This window comes from Corapipo altera, unplaced genomic scaffold, assembly GCF_003945725.1.
Source record: "Corapipo altera isolate COAL_440 unplaced genomic scaffold, ASM394572v1 61153, whole genome shotgun sequence".
In the NCBI taxonomy this organism is placed as follows: domain Eukaryota; kingdom Metazoa; phylum Chordata; class Aves; order Passeriformes; family Pipridae; genus Corapipo; species Corapipo altera.
In genome coordinates this window covers 848079-859815 of record NW_020884958.1, presented here as the reverse complement: position 1 = coordinate 859815, position 11737 = coordinate 848079, and the positions used below count along the sequence as shown (strand labels likewise).

General features: G+C 46.3%; 1 protein-coding gene across 1 annotated transcript in view; it reads left to right on the top strand.

Annotated features, from left to right (window-relative positions):
• Nucleotides 1-3996: 3996 nt before the first annotated feature.
• The window catches only part of TAL2 (TAL bHLH transcription factor 2), a 12418-nt gene continuing 4677 nt past the window's right edge, over nt 3997-11737 (top strand). The window contains exon 1 of the mRNA XM_027663860.1: nt 3997-4144. The gene's annotated coding sequence lies outside the window, so the exon portion shown is untranslated. The remainder of the gene's footprint in view (nt 4145-11737) is intronic.

The window sequence follows — 11737 nt, the reverse complement described above, 5'->3', positions numbered from 1 at the left end:
GCCTCTCCTCTTGCTCCTGGTGGAAAGCTTTAGAGGTACATTAAGTTTTCAGTCTCTTTATTCTGTGGCTAAACATTTTCTTCAAGGCCATCAGCAAGTTTCAGCATTAAAGAGGATGATTTTGGTTTCTGGAATTAAGCCAAAGAGTGTGGCCAGAATTTAAAGCACTCCCTGATGTGTTTTGTTAACACTAATAAGAGATTCAAAATGCTACAAAAACTTCACATGATGAAAGTTTAATATTTCAGCAGTCTGCATGCAGCTGCTATTCTGAACCTCAAGCAGCCTCCTCCAGTACCATATATTCAAAATCTATTAATCTAGATTATGATTTTAAAGGGAGGAGCCCAGATGTGTATAATTGTTTCTTACTGTTCCCATACGTAGAACAAGGCTCTGAACCCAGTGATAACATGGCCGAGTGTTTGCAGCCTCTTGCTGTCCTTTTCTAGCCCATCACTTCATGTGTGCTGCTTTCATCAGGCTGAAAATGGTCACTTCAAAGGCAGAAAAAATTATTTGAATCCAGGCCTATCTTTTGAAATCTTTGCTGATATTTAGGTAGACTTCTCTGTGAATATCCTGCTCACCTGTAGTAAGAGTTTAGCTGGAGAAAGACAGTTTGAGTTCTGTCCCAGTGTGAGACATAAGCATTTCTGTTTCCATCTGACCATCACTCTCTCTTGGAGAGGCTTCTGTTGGCCCTGGAAGTGGTGTAGCAGGATAAAGCCTTTTACTTCTCCTTCCATACCACACCTATGCCAGAAACAGCTTTTCTTCCTTTTAGGAAGAGAAATAACAAGTGTTATGGCCCCTAGGATGTTTCAGGGGCTGGAATTAAAATGCTGGCATGCTGAATTTCAGAAATGGACATGAGAAACCCAGTTTTGATGGCACTCACACTCTTCAGCCACCCACGCGTTCTTGGCTTCTTCAAAGTGTCCAACTCTTGCATGTTCCACTTCACAACGTGCAAATGCTGTTCCATAAGACACTGCAGGTAATGTGCTTCTTCATCCAGATCAGTTACTGGTGTCTGGGGTGCTGAGGCAAAAGCAGGTGACCTGGCTGAAGTGACCTGCTTATGTCGCACCTTAGAAAATGCGTTCTGTTCCCCCTTGACTTTCCATGAACTGGTAATGGGAGGCCGTTGAAAACCAGACATGCTGCAGGTAAGGAATTGCCTCAGACTCCAGGGAAACTCTCAGGATGTATCCCAGTAGAAATTTTTGTGACAAAAAGCATGCCTAGGGCACAATGCTGCTTTCATGACTCTTGTTCCTGTCTGAGCTATAATGTCCTGGCAACTATGGGTTAGTCTAGGGAAAAGTAATCCCAAGACTGCAGGCATGTACTGGTAATGTGTTGCCCCTGCTACTGTGTCACTGCCAGGTTTGGAGAGAAAGATGAATAGGATTGGTGTGGTTCATCAGTGCCAAGTAATCTCAGTTCGATAGCAAGCTTAATAAAGAGATAGTGAAGCAGACTGTCATGTATGACCCCTTCAGAGCATTCTGACAGGGTGGAAAACACCCTTAAAGTTGGTTTTAAAAGACAGTAACAGCCTCAAATGGGCTGCCACAGAGGAGTTCGGGAGGACTAACCCCCTCATTCAGCAGAAGGGAAACAAGGAGACTGTGGTGTCACCACAAATGTGGCGGTGGCTTCTCTGAGGGGGCTGGGGTATCCCTTCTTCACCTTGTGTTTCCCCAGGGACACAGGTTTCTCACCACGAGCCTGCCTCTGGAGAGAGCACGCATCTGACAGCAACAGGAGCAGGATTCAGCTCTCCTGCATGGATACACAAGTGAGAATGAACAGCAGTCCATTCAGCTCCTCTCCCTGCAAGGAAAGACATTTTCCTTACTGTATATTTTACAGTACTCTGTCTGGCCAAGTTCTGAAAGCCTGAGGCAGTGAGGTATCCAAGCAGTTCAGGGTCAAGAGCTTCAGCACCCTCCTGTTTCTGGACTTGCAAGCCCCCTTCCCTGCTGGCTGGAGCATTTCAGGGCAAATTTTGGGTGCATAATGAGCTGGAAGAAGTAACAGAGAGGAGGGGCACTCTCCAGCTCTCCAATATAAATTACATGGAAATCAGACTTCTGTAAGGCCAAAGGCCCCTCTGGAATAGGGCCTTTAGTTAACATAACACTTGTGCTAAATGAAGCGGTTGACATAGCTTTCAGGCTGTAGTGCCACTGTTAATTTACCGTGTGAAAGGGCTGAACCTTCAGTCGAGCTCTGCAGGGAACACTTGCCCCGGTGGGGACCGAGGCTCATTCTCTCCCGAGAGCAACCGCATCATTACACTGCTGGCTCATTAATATTTATAGGGGCAATCCTGTTAACTGAAACACTCTCAGGGCTTTTAAAAACCCAGTAGGTGAGCACTGCTGAGCCATCCTGCTGTTTGCGGTGAGCTGGTCTGGGTAAGAGCTGAGCTTTCCTGGGACTTGGCAGAGGGAAGCGGTGGAGTGTGTTTTAAGCTGCCTTATCCTCTGGGTAGACGTTTTCCTGCCCCATGAAAGAGGGGTGATGAGCTGGGGCTTCCCCTTCCCCATCTCTTTTTCCCCTTTAACATCCTGTTGCTCCAGGGTATCTTGCTCTTGTTCTCCGTGTTTACTTCTATGCCCACCCAAAGCAAACTCCCAGCACCTAATGGAGAAGTGGATGGAGGTGCAGATGAGATTGTCCAGGTCCCAAAGGCTCTGTATGTTTGTAACAAGGCCATGCCCTTGCTGGCTTGTGCCTATGGCAATTTTGTGACTATTTTTATAGAAGCAAAGACTGGTTTGGATGGGAAGGGAACCTTTAAAGGCCATCTAGTTCAACCACCCTGGGGTGAGCAGGGCCATCTTCAATTCGACTACTTAGCTCTGTGCCCCACCCACCATAACTCTGAATGTTGCCAGGGATGGGGCATCTACCACTTCTCTGGGCAACATGTGCTAGGAGAGTCGTTACCCAGGGGAAAGGTGAGGCTGGATGGACCAGCATCTGTCTTGGACACAGACATCTACTGGAGGGACCAGTCTCTGTCTTGGACACAGACATCGGAGCTTCAGCTATGGGGATGGTGTTAGTCTGCAGTTTTTAGTTTTCTCAGTCAGATGTTAGCTTGCTTGTCTGTTGCCCTTGAGCAGAGAGGAAGCTTTGGGGACACCTCAGCAGTGGAGGAAGAAGCCTGTGTTTCACCAACCCTGCCTCTTAGCCACAGGGACATGGAATGGACTCATCTTTGATGTAAAAGCATTAATTTAAACCTACCTTTAGTGCACTGCCTGGAACCTGAAGGGAAGGGCAGGCTGGAGGATGTGTGAATTCACACCTGTGGTCTCTTGTTGTCACACAGACTGAGGCAGAGGGGGAGTGCAGGGCTTGAGGCAGGACTGGGACAGCAGCAGCTGTAGTTGTCCTCCTGGCTGCGGAAGGTGCATGACTGAGTGAAAGGAAGCTTCCACCAAGGAAGGCAGGGCAGGATCGACTTGCCTGCATGTGGTCACCCCCACAACTGCACCTCACATCCCATCAGAGCAGAGCGGGAACCCCCTGCTTGGGAATGTAATAAAAACACCAGCCTGTTCCTCAGTAGGGAGTCATGTTCAAGATGGTTTTTGAAAGAGCACTGCACCTCTGTCTTCGGAAACATTTACAAGCTCAGAGTTGGTTAAATAAGCAAAAATTTAAAAAATCCCCCCAAAGAGAAGAGGGAAAAAAGAAAAAAGTTAGATTATTGCTAAAGCTGCTTCCACCTTTTCCTGCAAAGTTCACCTGATCTAGCCAGAGTCACTGGCCTAAGAGACTAAGGCTGGTAAGGATGGTCTCAGCTACAGCCCCATACCAGCCCCAGAAAGGGGCAGAGGGTGTGTGGTGAGAAGAGAAAAGGCAAGACAGAGAATCTCCTGGGAGATGCAAAACAAGCTCCCTGGATTGCTGGGACTAGTGGTGACACGCGCCAGACAAAGGACTTGCTACTCTATAAATGAGGCAGCCGAGACCAGCGCAACGCTGACTCAAGCAGTAGCAAGCTCCGTGGCCAGGCACTGGAAAAGCAGTCGGGAAAGAAAGATAGGAAGCGTCTGACTTGACTGTCTGTTCATCCACTGACCAGGTTTCCAAGGCATAAGTCGGTGTGACGAGAAAAGTAAGTGATACTGGCCTCTTCTCTTTACTGCCTCCCCTTCTTAGGGCTTACTTTGCAACTGTCTTAGGAATGCCAAAGTTTCCTCTCAGACCAGCGAATATCCTTAAAGAAAGGAATTTCTGCAACAGTCCTTTGCCATTCACTGGATTTTCATTTCTTGTCCTGACACCTCTGGTTCTTGTAATCAAAAAATTTAAGAGTAAGGTACTTGTTCTGACAAACAGCCACTTACAGGTGGCTGAACTTAATCAAGTGGAGAAATAGTCTGTGCCTAGACTTTTCAAATTCTTAGTATCCACAAAGATTCAGAGAATTAGACCTCACCAGAAAAAAATATTGATTGGTTTTACTGCTTTTGAAAGAAATGATGATGATTAGATGTGCAGGAAACTAATGTGATTTTAAAATCGCTGTTCTTACTATTCCTATATTTTCTTACATTGTACACTGTAGGCAAAATCACTTATAGCACTGCAAAGAGCTGTAAATCAGAGTTAATGCACTGGTGCAAAATAATTAGACAAAGCATCATAGACTCCCTGAGTTTAGAACTAAAATTTCACAGAATTCTCCAATAGTGTTTGATATTTAAAACAAATTACTTGCTAAAGAAGAGATAATAATGTGTTGATTGGTCTTATGCTACATGCTTATTCACTAGACTGTGGAAATTCACTAGCAGTGTCAACAAGTAACGGTGTAAACAAACAGTTTCAAATTTCCAATCCCCACATGTTTAAAAATATTCCCATATTTTACTGGTCATCTGTTTACAGCTGATGTGTCTGTAAAATACACAGACATCTGAATTTTCCTTTGATCAATAGTTCACTTAGGAGGAAAAGCTTAGCAATTTTATTAATTTCACTTCTACTGCTTAATATTAGTAACTCTCAGATTTGTAAAAAGACTTCTGAAACTGCCAGTCTAAAAGATGTTTATATTTCCAGGGGTAGCCTTCTGTGTAAAGCTTCATTTGCCTGAGAAAGTTAATAAACAGTAAAATACACTTTTTTTTCCTGTGAAGTAGCTGTCTGTATCCTTCCTGGTTTCCTTATAACACTACAGGACAGTATTTCATTTTCAGAATCTTTATCCACTAACCAAACAAAAAACCACCAAACAAATAAACAAAAAAAAATCCAAGCTCAACCAACCAGCCAACCAAAAAAACCCCAACCCCTCTAAAATAAATACAGCTTGTTTTTACTGCCTGTTTACATAAATCATTAAAGTAGAAATGAGCAGATGATTCAAGAAAAAATTCTCATAGAGCCATCATGCCAGGTAGGAAGCTTGGGGGCTGAATGCAGGTGGTTGAGACTAAAGGGATGATCTTAGTGCTGCTGTTTCTATCAGGTGTAGCCCCACAGAGGCTACTGGTATGATGTTTAGGGGAAAAAGGATTGTGGTCCTTGTCTTGCAGTGATTTATATCTCACTTTTAGAAGCTACATGTTCCCATGGTTGCTGCGTTTGTCTGTGCTTATGGTGACCTCTAGTCTTAAGCAGTGCAGACATTTGGGTGGTCAGAAGTCTAGTTTCAGCTTTGGCAGGAAGACAGGACACTGCACACTGCTGATTCTCTCAGACCTTCAGTCCTGCTTTGGCTGAAGTCACAGAGAGATTTGCTGCCAGCCTGGATAAAATGCAGAAGGAAATCTTGGTTTGTAATAAAAGATCTGTCTTCTCCCCGGCGCAAACGTCCCTTACAGCCCTGGATTTTCCCCTCTCTGCTTCTGACAACTCCTCTAACAGCATGAGCTGCTGCAAACTGGTCTTTGCCGAGCTGTAAGACATGCAGCATCTGGTTCCCCCTCCTCCCTTACATCCTCCTTCCAGGAATGAGAACCTGGGCTTCCCTACATACGCAGGGAAGATAAATGGATGTGCTCCTGCCATTCACAGCTGCGCTACTGCCTCGAAGTGGTAGGTGCAGAGAGAGGTGTGCAGGGATGAGTGATGATGCAGCGAGGTGGGAGAAATATCTGTGTGGAAATATCTGGTCTAGAAAAAAAGAAAAAGAGTCCTAAAGAACTCCTGGAAGAGAACCAAACTATTTTTATTCTCTGTGTTTACCCTGAAGCACAGGGAGAGTGTCTGTGTGTAGTATTTGGGTGGTTAATTTTGGCAGAGAATGTTTTTAAAAGAAACCCACTGGAACTGCCATTCAGACCATGACACAATAGGGCCTTACTGGGGAAGGGAACATCAGGACTTTTCCAAGACTCTCAGATTATCTTGAACAGAAAATAACACAAGTGCAAGTTTAGCAAACAAAGGCTAAACCTCCCAGCAGAGTGCTCCTTTCTCAGCTTATCAAGCTGTCATGCCCAAGCCAATGCACTAGACTTCCACTCAGTAAAAGCTGTTGCAGCCCATGAGTGGGTTCTTTGTTTTGTGCAGAGCTGTGGTATAATTTACCTTTCTTTCTGTAAAGGATCATATAGAGCATTGACCAAAAGGGAGCCACACAAAAAAGAACAACAACAAAACCCCCCCACTTCTATGTGCAGAGTAAACCTTTTCTTGAGTTATATCTTCATCACTATTGCTAACTTCTTGGCCACATATCTTGTGCTCTCCCAAATGCCTGCTAGGTGCAGTCCATTGTTCTACAGATCTTCCTTTCCCAAGGCAGGCTTAGAGGACAGGATGCCACAGTGTGCAGGCTATGAAGTCTGCAGACTTGGGCTGATTTCTCAGAAATCAGCGAGCTCTTCTCCTCTGCTGAAGACTGCACCCTCCAGGAGGGCAACTGGATTACAAAGCTGAACAACTCTGGGAACAGCACCAGGTCAAGCTAAAGACCTGCTTTTTGAAACTGATATCACATGCAGCACAGTAACCCCAAACATGAGGGCTGACCTAATCTTGAGACCTTCACACACCCGTTTTTGAAGACTGTAGTGATTTCCTTCTTCTAAAGGTTCAGTGAGAGCACAGTGTGGCTGTGAGAGTTTCTGTAAATGCTGCCCTTAGACGGGAGGGCTCCCAGAAGCACAGACTTACAGACTCTAAAAAAGGTAAATCACTATGTCAGCATGGACTAGTTTTTATAGAGCTTTTGCTGCTCTGCTGCACTTTGTACCATGGTATGATTGTCAGGTAACAGTCCCAACAGAGGCATGAGGCAGCAAAAGGAGCCCTTTTTTACTCCTGAAGTGGCTCCTCTTCCCACATCTTATTTGAAATAAAATAAAGTTTCTACTAGTGTTAGGAATAGCACCAGGAGAGTTGAGAGAGGCTCTTCTCCTTCATCACACAAAGACAGCACCTGACAGAATGGGCCACTGTGTACTGGTATTTGCTCTAACATGCTCCAAAATGCCTTGCACAAACCTTGCAGATGAGGCAAACTATTTATAAGCAGGAAAACCGATTATAAGCAGGAAGGACAAGGAGGTGCATGGGGAGTAAAAAAAAAAGAAAGGCATTTGCCTGAGGCAAGGGAACCACAGAGACGTGGACAGAAGTTCAACTCCCTGATTGCCAGCCCAGTGTTCACTCTCGGCACTGTGATGTCTCTCTGTGTCCTTGTCCATCAGTGCACCTGTGGGGTTTCAGGTGGGAGGCACTTCGGGGAGGGTACAGTGCCGGGGAGGGTACAGTGCCGAGATACAGGAAGGCAGCAATGGAGAGAGTGAGATGAGGAAAGCTGGGAAGGGGGAGCCTGTACCTAGTGGTGTGCTGCTCCTCTTGCAATCCATCAAGCTGGGGTGCATTGTCCCCTCTCCTCTTCCTTCCCCTCCCAACCTAAAGAAAGTCCTTGCAGTCCAAGTGACCACCCAGCAAACAGAGCATGGTTAAGCTGCAAAGAATGAGCTTATTCTCCTAGGAAACTGGAAAAAAATAAAGTCACATATTAGGGATAGGCAATGTTCTGCCTTGTGACACCCATGCTCAGTCTTGCCCTCTGCATGAAGCTGAGTTCCATGCTCGGAGGCTTTCATGAAACTGAAAAGGGAAACAGTGAGCTCCCTCCTTCTCCTCTTGTACACATCACACAGATGCTAAGTGAAAAAAAAGCACAGCGGCAAGGGGTGATAGGTGGGGAATCCTTGCTCCCTGAGGCAGATCAGGCTCTCCCAGCACCTGCCTGATACTGGAAACAGACACCATCTGCTCCTCTGTTGCCATTTACTTAAGGGCTGAGGGGACTTTACAAAATCCAATGCAATGTGTTAAATAACCGATTTTAGCAGGCAGTGGGTTTCCCCTGAGGAGTAATGGCGTGGCACTGCAGGTCTACTAGAAGTACTCCAATCCTTGCTGGCAGCTGGCATCTGCTGTCTGATTAAGATTTGCAGAAGCAGGTCTCCAGTGGCCAGCTTCAACAGGAATTTAACTTCACCGAGGTCAAAAGTATAACTTGAGGGAGGAACTTTCTTGTCCAAGATCTTTAGTTAATAGCATCCTGCTAATTATGACTGAGTACTGGGCTCCTGGTGAGTCCCCTGCCAGCTCTCAGACAATTAACCGCTGGCTCGGGGGCCGTTTGCTGGGGAATGTCTAGCAGAGATGTGCTTTGTGCCTGAGCTGTTCTGCTGCTGCCTGAATTGCCTGAAAGGCTTTTGCGTTAGAAAGGCTGTGAGAACTGCTACTTCGGGAGAGATCTTCATCTTTCTGTGGTTGAGTCTTTTGTCTGGCGACACTCGCGGCTGCATTAAACGCAGCCAGCATTCCACCCACAACCCGTTTTTATATTTTTCAAAGGGATAGGCAGCGGGTGGAAAGAGCTTCATTTATCTGTTTGGTGGGTGGTGGCTTGTTTTCCCTTTGTTTTTTCTCCTTCTGGTTAGTGGAGCAGATTCACTGCTAGGCTGGAGTTGTTCCTTTGCACAATTCTCTTTACACACTGCAGATGTGGATCTCAGCTCATGAAACTGCATTTACCTACTACTTCTGGATGTGTCTTCTTGATCTGAGTTAAATCCTGCCCTCAGTGCAAAATTTTGTCCTTCAAAGTAATTCCCCCAGTGGAAACGGTGTAAACTTCCAGATTTACATTCCTAAAAGCAGGATTAATCCTCTTGAATTTAAGCTGCTGCCTTCCTGGGTTTTTAACTGTCAGCTAAATGTGGGGCTGTTCCTCTGTGGTTAGAGAAGGTGAGAACAAAGTACAGAATCCAAGCCTGCAAGTTAATGCAATAAATCTGTCCATTATATGTACAAACAGCTGATTTCTGCACAGAATTAAAACGGACCAGGGGGATTGTCTCAGTTTAGGGAGACAGAAATTTAGCCAGGAGGGCGAGACATGGGGGGAAAAAAAAAAACCAAGCTCCTCCCTCTGAGCAATTACAACTTCGAAATCGAGTCGAAAGGTGTGGAAAAGAAAAATATCAGCTCTTTACTAAAGAACAGATATATACATCCAGGTAACACAACAAAAACCCTCAAGGCACAGTCCCGAAACCAAACGCCCACCGAACACAATCCAGCCCTTCCGGCGCAGTTACAACAACCCCAGCAGGGGGCGCTGCCGCCCCGGGAGGCGGGGCTGCGGTGCCCACTCTCGGCCAGCAGGGGGCGCCGCTGGGCTCCGGAGGGGCGGGGCCGCGGCTGCTCCCGCTGGCCGGCAGGGGGCGATGTCGGGCTCTGGTGCCCGCGTGGCCCAGAGGCGGGGCGGGGAGCGCAGCGGGCCCAAGGCACGGCGAGGGAGGGAGCGGGAGGGGTTCTCATGTGCACTCACGGCGGCGAAGGGTGGCTCTGGCCCTGGATTCCCTTCCTCGTGAAAGAGTGCCGCTGCTGCCGTCACGGGAGAAAGAGGAGTGGAAGGGCGGCCCTTCCCTCCAAAGGCTCCTCCGCACTGGCTTTTACGATGAATTCGAGGCAAAATCCGGGCAGTGGGGCAGAACAGAGTGTGAGGACTCAGATGCGAAACGTGACCTCTGTCGGGGGGCTAGGAGAAACCAGCCACCCGGGCGAGAAGATGAACTCAGAGCCCTCCTCACCACACGCACACACACCCCGAGTTCTCGGAGGGGAAAAGTCGAGCTGAACCCCTTCAGCCCCACCCCGAGCGCCTCTCAAAAAAGCCAAAAAAGGCAAAACAACTCCGAAAAAACCAAGCACCTCCTAGACAGAAGCTGCCATCCCCTCCCTTCCCTCTCTCTCTCTCCGGTCTCCCCAAAGTCATTAGCCTGGAATGTACGGCTATTCAACTAGCCCTTTTGTGTGTGCAGCTCATTCTGGCCATCTCCTACCCCCCCCCCCCCCCAACACCTTTCTTTCACAGTGATAAAGGGAAAAAAATCAAAGCAGAGTGTTTTTTCTTTAAAACAAGATAATCTATGACAGGGATGTAAGCTGCACACAGCCATTAAATGGTGTTTTACATAGTGCATCAGAGAAAGCTAGAGAATACGTTGCTCAGATGCGCAAAATTACCAAAGACCTGAAGCTGCAAGTAATATCATATCGACAGATAAGCTCGGTGGGGAGGGTTGGGGAGAAGGAAGGAACAGAAGGAAGAGAATGAGACAAAAGAAATGGAAATCAGATCCCAAGTCAGTAACTGACTGCATTTTAACTGGAAGGTGCTGTGGTTACAGAGAACTCAAAGGATGCGTAGGTGACCGATAGAGAAAAGAAGCTGTGCTGAAACATTACAGTTACTGCAGGACTGGACCAGGATAATTTTTCCTCCTTGTTTCTAGCTGAAACTCCAAGCACAACAACAGGAAACCCACACCAGTGAAGGTAAAAAGGAGTGGAATTTGAGGAGGAGAGATGTATGGAGGTGGATTACAGCTGAAACAAAGTTGCCCATAGAGCTATTAGTGCTAGAGGAGGCACTGGGAGAGGGAAGAAGCTGTTGTTTGCCGATCTTGAATAAACGTAAGAAACAAAAACACACGTTTTTGAAGTGCAAAGTAGGAGCTGATCTCACAAAGGCATCTGTTTGCTGACAAGGCTTGTGACCACAAACGTAGTATTGTCCTTTCCAGAGGCAAGAGAAGAGAGACAAAGACACCATGGCGTTTATTTTTTCACCGATAATTCCACCAACAGGACAAGATGGCATGGTCACAGCACCAGAGCTGGATGTTAACCTGCTTTCCTGGAGAGCTGTGCTGTGTATTTATAATTGAGATGTAATCAGGTATCCAGCAAACGCTGACCCACATACCAGAATTACATTGCAGATACCAAAAGGGGTGGCAAAATGCAATCCAGAAGCCCAAATAACTTTCCCTATGTTATAAAAAATAGCTGCCTTTGTACACAGATAAATATGTCTTCAGAAAAAAAACCAAAAAGAAAAACAAACAAACAAACACCAAAACAGAAGAAAGAGAGAGAAGCAGGTGGCACTCTGAAGTTCACATAAATCCGAGCAGCTGTTTGGAAGAATAAATCTGTGAAGGCAAAAGTTTTGCCTTGGGCAGCCAACACATTGCATTACAGAGGAGCACTGTAAGACAGTGTTTAAAATCTGTACCACTGATGTGGCAGTGTTCTTGCCACAAAGGTACATCCAGCATGTTTCAGGTGGGTGCAAAGCACCAAGCAGATTTGTTCCCACAGCCCAAACCAAAAGGGATACATGGAGTAGGAGAATGATATTTCAAAAAAAAAAAAAAAAAAA